This window comes from Ptychodera flava, chromosome 10 (genome assembly GCF_041260155.1).
Source record: "Ptychodera flava strain L36383 chromosome 10, AS_Pfla_20210202, whole genome shotgun sequence".
Classification (NCBI taxonomy): domain Eukaryota; kingdom Metazoa; phylum Hemichordata; class Enteropneusta; family Ptychoderidae; genus Ptychodera; species Ptychodera flava.
In genome coordinates, this window is record NC_091937.1 from 822,252 (window position 1) to 830,267 (window position 8,016).

The window sequence follows — 8,016 nt, forward strand, 5'->3', positions numbered from 1 at the left end:
CTGCCTTATACATGGGAGTCTATGGACTGCCTTATACATGGGAGTCTATGGAGACTGCCTTATACATGGGAGTCTATGGAGGTGAAAACTAAAAAGTCCTCTAACACGGCCAAAATTGATCGCATTGTGAAACAAATGGACGTGCATCTGTATGGGGTAGGGTACTATCCTTGTGCAAAGTTTGAAAGAAATTGACCTGGGCATCTCTGAGATATCTGCGTGAACGGACGGACGCACGGACGGACGCACACACGGACGCACGCACGCACGCACGGACATGACCAAACCTATAAGTCCCCCCGGACGGTGTCCGTGGGGACTAAATACACATACTAAGGCCCCTAAAATCAATAAGTTAAAAAAAGGGGTTCAACAATTTCCCATATCTATCTAACCGCTGATTTGTTTGGCACCATTTTAAGGAATCGGAACCTTGAACATGGTCTAAACATCTGTACCAAATATCAATGCAGCCCGTTCAGCAGTTTTTTACTTTTTGTCGTTTATGGAAAATTTTCACAGTCCCACGCCAACTTAATCCCATCACAATAACTTCATGACCTATGGTCATGATGTTAAAAAGGGTCAGATCAAACTTCAAGTTTAACAGGCGACCATCTGGGACCAGAACCAGCGTAACATTGCTCACACATAGAAATCTGGGCCGATTCGAATTTTAAGTCTGCCCCAAAGCCTCTCAATTGGGGGGTTTACACGTGTGAGTTAAGTCCGGAGTAGACACCGGAATAAATTTAAACCTGTGTCAGTTGGACGTGTGAACAGACAACACCGAACTAACAAAGAACTAAATAAATTCGGTGTCGGAGGGCTGGTCCAGGTTCGGCGCTCCGTACTAAACAATGGCCTTTTTACACGTGTGACCAGAACACTGAACTAAACGCCGAACAATATCCTGTCTTCGGGCTTGCGGTCATTACCGCAATGGACGGTGTTCAAGTAAGAAGCTCTCGCGATCGCGGCAACAATTGGTCACAGGAAGCGATCAGGCTATCTGTCAATCTGGAGAGACGAAAATGTCATCCGTATGATGGACGGCACGTCGAAGGATTGGCAAGTGTATGAAGTCGTCGCTGCCGAGGCCAGGGAGAAGGACAGCTGAGAGGACAGCGGAACAATGTCACAACAAAATCAAACGGTTGCGAGCTCAGTTCAAGTCCGTGTCCGACAACAACCGTGGTAGTGGCAGAGCTAGAAAAACGATGCCATAAATCGATGAGTTGTGGGTAGTAAAGGGAAAGCAACTGGTAGTAAAGGGAAAGCAACTCCACACATCGTTTATATTTGGGTTGTTTGCATTTTGTGTATGATACTGTGTTTTATGTAAAATGTTGCTTAGCCATGGCGAGACGTACCCGTAATCTACGTGTCTTGGTGTAAATCTGCACTGGAGCGGAGAGACTAGTGTGACACTGCGATCCTTTGGCGCTACGCTTCGAAAAAAGAGTTTTCTTCATCAGTCGCTTAAAATTCACTTTTGATTGGTGAGATGTGTTGAATGGTTGATTGTTTTTATTTGGTAATATGGTGATCCACTTATGTTTGGTAGGGAAGCTAGAATGTCTACTGTTTGATCTTGTTGTGTTTGTGTAGGTTCATGTGAACCTGAGTTTGAGCTATTGTAGTTTTTGTGAAGTCTGGCGCTTATAAGTGTGTCGCCTATATTTCTGTTCCTTCTATATGCGATTATTAGTTGAAATGGACGAGCTATGGCTTTGCTCACACTGATATTCGCATGGATAATGATGTGGAAAGGGTGACGCAATTTGTTGATAACGGTAAATGAGGGCAGTTGGTAGATAAGGTTACGTCTCAAGTGCATCCAGCCAGTGGTAGGAGTAGGTGGCACATGGTGACCCATACATGTCAAGGTCTAAACCCTTTTCCCCGTGTCCTTCCAGACGTTAACAATGATTATAGCAAAGCCATAATCACCCATTATGAAGACTACTGCATTGTATGTTGGTGGCGTTATTTCTTTCGCTTGACCCGAACTAAATTTATACCTTGAGTATGACGTGTAAACGTGAGATTGCTTAGATCGCTGATAAGGAATATTTACAGAGCGACTAATCAGATTCCCTCAGGTTTAAAAAAATACATGTGTAAACCCACCTAATGTTTCAATACAAGGCAATGCTTATGTAACTATTAAAAACAAATTAATTCAGTTAATTCAGTCAAAATCTAATCCCCTCATGATTGGCCAATGATTGAATTGGTGTTGCTCATAAACTAGCCAGAAAACATGTTCCATTGTACGGAATGAACATTAAAACTAGCCAGAGAATGTGTGCCTTTATATGGCATCATATTGCTGAGTGACACCAAGTTATCATTGCATGGCCAATCATGAGAGGAACATTTTGACTAATGGACTTTCAAAGGGACGCTGGTGACCATTCTCTCCTGGAGACCATTCACTTCAACAAGCTGTTTTGTCACCCCTAAAAGTGGATCTCGAGGCTAGACGGAAAGTGGCGGAGGCTGAAAGCAACAAATAGGGTCTAAGGGCTAGGGATGGTGACTCTCAAAAACATTCAGTACTCCACCAAAATTCTGTTACTTCCATTTCTGGGTGGGATAGCGAGCACTTCTTCTGAAGATTATAATACAGCTGTTTGAAGAGTCAATGTTAGTTGGAAATACCAAATAAATTTTATAACCTTGAATTTTCATATGAAATCTATTTATCAGAATGTTAATTCCTATTGCTTAAAATCCCCTTAAGAGTAAATGCAGCTAATATAATATGGCAGCACCCAAAACAAAAATTTTTGGCCACTATACAAAGATGATAGCTGTAACAAGAGCGTACCAGCAGAATAATTGAACACCAATTGGGAGGACTATATATATCCAAGTCAAGCTGCCCAAGGCCACCTCAGGAAGTGACACAACCATTCACCATATTTTTAACATTATTTCTGAATTAAAACAGCGAAGTCACAATAGCATTATGATATACCTGAAATACCTGTCTGAAAATTACACGACCTAACTGCTTAATATATTTTCATCCAGGTCGTATAAAGTGATGTAAAATATATAAATACATGTAATGACATAATTGTGCCATTTTTAGTCACTGCACGATGTCGCAAACCCACACAAGGATATAAACATACAGGGCGTTGGACAGCAGTTTGTTGATATGAACATCTTATTTTACTCTGTTTCAAGCTCTATGATATGAACAACCACCTGTTGTGATATTTGTTCATCGCTAACATCAGATGTGGGAATACCATAGATCCTAGAGAAACTCACTCAATGATAAAATGCACTATTTATCATGAAGTCGATAGTAATAGTCGACCTTACCCTGTGTGACTGTCAATGTATATTCCGTCCGACCAGATTAAACTCTACTCTCCGAGTCTACATATCACAACACAATCATTGTTACATCTCAACACGTCTCTAAGTTCATGTCTGTACACGGAACGATGTAAATAAGTGTACACAACGTGACAACGTTGTACTGCCCCAACGGTAATTGGTCGACATGGGATTGAACTTGCAAGGAAGTCAGTCTTTCTTAATAGAGTGTAACACAAACTGACGAAGTATAGGTACAGCTGCACATGTAGTCATAGTCAGAACATATTGCTTGAGTGCAAATATAGCACGGACTTCGGCCAACAAACGAGCCCGGATGAGTTGATATAATTTATGCAAACTTTTCAACCAATCCCAAACACTATGATGAAAACCTACGAGGGCCAACCATTAACGAAATGTAAACATAAGTAAAAACGTCATGTTGAAACGCAATGGCGTACGCACGATTGACATTTTTACTATTGTCGATCACAGGAGCCATTTTCGTCAACAATCATTAATCGACGACCATCACTGTCGAAATTTAGTACACTGGATCGAAAGAAATAAAGTGCAGAAAGGAGGAGTACGATGTCAACGACTCTCAACAGCTCAAGAGACATATGAGACTCGTCACTGTAAAGCTAATAATTCACTGGTTGCCGGGTTGTGAGGGATGAACCATTTGATATCCTGCTGGGTGTCTGGAAGATTTAAGAGGTTGCATTTTTTCCGTACTTGATCCACTGATCAATTTTATTTTCACTCTCTGATAACCGGTAACTTTTTTTCTCGCACTTCTCATTTGGCTATTTATTTTTCCCGACAACAAATATACAGTCAACTACTATGTGCGGAGTAAAATGGTGATGCACGCGACAAAGGTAAACCAAAAGGTGGAATAGAAATTCATAATTGCTCTCTCTCTCTCTCTCTCTCTCTCTCTCTCTCTATATATATATATATGTATGTATATTGATATTGATATTTTTGGGTTATATTTTAAACATTCAGTCATTCTGTGCATGTCAGTTGTAAAATAGGAACTTAAAAGTGTCAATTCTCAGTGTCAATGATGAAATTTGTGGCTTGCACGATGTATTTTAGGCAACTTATGAGCTATCTTACGGACCGTCTCAGATTGTCGCAGAAGTTCAAAAAGCGAAATTCATTCGTTTAGGGGTGGGGGGGAGGGGGTTTGACCTCAATTCAATTAGTGAACTTCACTTTCGCACTTTTATTTTGTGATCACAAGTTTCGTGTGTTTATTTTAAATTAAAGAAAAACTGCACACTCGTGCCAACAAATTTGTAGTTGTTTCCATCTCGTTCGTGCCCAAAACACAATTTACCGATAGTAACATTGTATCCTAAACCTTTCATCCATCAAATTATACAAAGACAAAAGTATCATTTTCAAATGTGCTATTTAGAAGCATCTGCTCTAACCATTAGATGTCTTTATTCTCACTTGTTATGCACCTGGTCATAGTCGTCTTAATATGATTGAACATGCCTGGGTCCCCTTGTCAAAGTTTCTTGCTTATTTGCCGCCCCTACCAAGTACAAATTGCGTGTTCACAAAGACAAAGAACAGCACAAGAGATGCAAAAAGGGAAAGTAAAATAAAATGAATCTTTTATGCGGTAAAATGTCCTGTTAGTATTCAAATCTGATCGGTTTCTTTAATTGAAATAGGGCAAGGGGAATACGTAATAAGGGCTATAGTAAAATGCAACATTTTACTCTCAGGCAGACATGAACATTTCGCACTTTTGAAGTTTCGTTTAGGGGGGGAGGGGGTTTTGATCTAAACGAAGGAATTTCGTTTCTTGAACTTCTGCGACAATTTGAGATGGTCCCTTATATTCTCAGCCCCCCCCCCCCCTCTGGCTGACTTTTTTTCATTGACATTCGCTGAGAATTTTTTTTTTAATTTTCCAGACCCCCAGGATATCAAATGGTCTCCCCCTAAGTGCTCAGTACCGGGTACAGCAACATGTGACAGCACGTTACAGATCGACAGATGTTTATAAAATAATGCAAGTGGTATTTGACATGAGATTTTGAGTGTTGAAATGTATCTCAATAATAATGTCTAATTGTATGATGAGTGAAACAGAACAAATACGTCTTTGTATCCAGTATACCCCTCCTGCAGTCACGGGCAGTAATTAGTAGGACCCCTACTGTCTGGCCGATGACCATGGCCGTGGGCATGGATGTAAAAAAATTTATTTTTTACATCCATGCCGTGGGTGACCAGCATCAGTACATACTGACTCTACCATGGAGGTAGCAGAGGTGGTGTCTCTGCTACCTCCATGACTCTACTGAGTGTACAGGCGTGCTGAAATGCATGAGAAGCCTACCAGCCTGGAACTGGCATGTAGCGAAAAGCTACCAGCAGTACAGTAGACCGTTCTAGCCACACATACCACAACTGAATAAATGCCCTATAAACGCTTCATAAAACTGTGATGTGCAATATCTTTGGCTCTGTAGCGAGAATTGTGTGTACGCAGCCAGAGCTAGAAACGGAGAAACATAGTAATTAGTATTAATTAAGCATTCATATCGCAGCGGTACTTGTGCGTGGCGTAAATCGAACGCGCTCGGGTCATTGGGGTCAACGCCACTGTGGCGATGACCCCAATGACCCGAGCGCGTTCGATATACATGATACAGCTGCAATGTCACAGCTAAGTAAGCATCAGAAATTATCACGGCTCCTTGTCGCCTTGAATTCTGCAAAAGCGAGGGGTTGCAGCACGGAACTGAGTTTTAGACTTGGTGTGGGGTGTAGAGCAGTAATTTGTAATACTTTCGTAATTTGTAATACTGCAGTAAATTGTAATAAAATTTTGCGGTAATTTGTAATACTGCAGTAAATTGTAATAAACTTTGGAGTAATTTGTAATAATTGAACTAGCGCAATTTGTAATAAAATTTGGAGTAATTTGTAATAACAATCACTGCAGTGATTTGTAATAAAATTTGGAGTAAATTGTAATAAACCTTTTTTGTGTCCGTGTCCGTGACATATTCGAGTTTCATGACCCTCTGTTGATGTTCAGTAACAAGTTCTTTGGTATATTTTGCATTAAAGTTAAAGTATAGCGTAGACATTGCTTGAAAATTAAATCTGATACTTTGAGGTGAGCATTATATACATGCATGCATGCATGTATGCATGTAGGTATGTATGCATGCATGCATGCATACATGCATGCATGCATGCATACATACGTACATACGTACGTACGTATGCGTGTTATATTCCAAGGCTTTTGTTTGGTGTCTGACGTTATTGAAACGCATAGTCTGGTTTAATGAAGATGTTGGGAAGAAAATCCAAAGACCTATGTTCTACTGCTTTCAATTGAATATACTTTAGAGCTTTTGAATTTTTAGTAATTGGTCATTAATATTAGTTTTATAGGCTTGTATTGTTTCTGGAATTTGAACATATAAAAGCGCAAAATTTAGAAAATATGTACTTGAACCTAAACCCATACTCTTTCTTGTATCGGCGACATAGGTGTAATTTGGCAATGTTTCCAGTGGAAAATATCCTATAACTTTTCCATTTCCAAAGATTTTTAACAAAATTTCGATACCTTGCAGAACTTTGGAAAGTCTTCCAATCATTATCACTCTTAAATAATTGCAAGAGTTATAAGCCTGGAAAGGAGCCAAACTTTTGCCGTTCGTTGCGAAATTTGGCTACTATCGCGCTAGGTATACAACATAACCAATAAACTCCTTGATTCATTCGGACGAAACTTTAGTGTGCTATAACCCCGCATATAAGTATTCAAAAGTTTATCTCTTGTTCAGTATATTTGAAGAAGTACTTTATTTGCATTTCAAGGCCTCCGGCCCATTTGCAAGGAGTTACAATTCAAAAATTATACAAATGGTTAACGGAAAAGAAATTGAATTGATTTGACAGGTAATGAGAAATTACAATTTAGTTTCAATTGCAAGAATTTCTGAGCGAAGCTGAAAAGCTTTCTACACAAATTGACATAACTTAAATAAAGTATTGTCATCTCTTGATCGTAACAAACGTAGAAATTTACACTTATTTGGATGGATGTGAAATTCTTTTGCAATATACATTAAACGAAGCTTGTCAAAAACAGGGCATTCTAAGAGGAAATGAAACTCATCCTCGACCTTATTGGATTTACACATTTTACAGATTCTTTCAATGCTGGCAATACCAGTGTGTCTACCTTCCTCTATTTTAATGGACGACAAGATCAACGAAAACAAGCAAAAGATTGAAGTATTTTGAAGTCGAGCTTCAAAGACAAATACCTTTCTACATCTAATGTGGTCTTAAATTCAATATAGGTACGCATTTTTGGTTTCCTGCTGATAGTTTCCCACCATTTTTGTTTATATACATCTTTAATTCTCAAGTCAAACTCCTGCATGAATCTATCTTTATCGCCAAATTCCTGTGCCATCCAAACGTATCAAAAGCCATATGAATATAAAATATGCTTCAAAGAGATCGCCCAGGTTTGCCGTCCCAGTCAGCATATTTGAAGAAATAATACAGTTAGGCTATTGACCAAACCCTAATGATGTAGTCACCCTGAAGCTGGGTTATTATTATATATTATTATTAGACTTTATTTAAACTCGATAAACTGTTGAGCCT

At 39.3% G+C, this 8,016-nt stretch overlaps 1 protein-coding gene across 6 annotated transcripts in view; it reads right to left on the reverse strand.

Annotated features, from left to right (window-relative positions):
• The window catches only part of LOC139141698 (synaptotagmin-like protein 4), a 152,750-nt gene extending 149,070 nt beyond the window's left edge, over positions 1-3,680 (reverse strand). For 4 of the 6 annotated variants that reach the window (XM_070711294.1, XM_070711292.1, XM_070711293.1 and 1 more), the window contains exon 1: positions 3,343-3,680. The gene's annotated coding sequence lies outside the window, so the exon portion shown is untranslated. The remainder of the gene's footprint in view (positions 1-3,342) is intronic. The other 2 variants (XM_070711296.1, XM_070711295.1) reach the window with 1 other exon arrangement.
• Between the last annotated feature and the right edge of the window lie 4,336 nt (positions 3,681-8,016).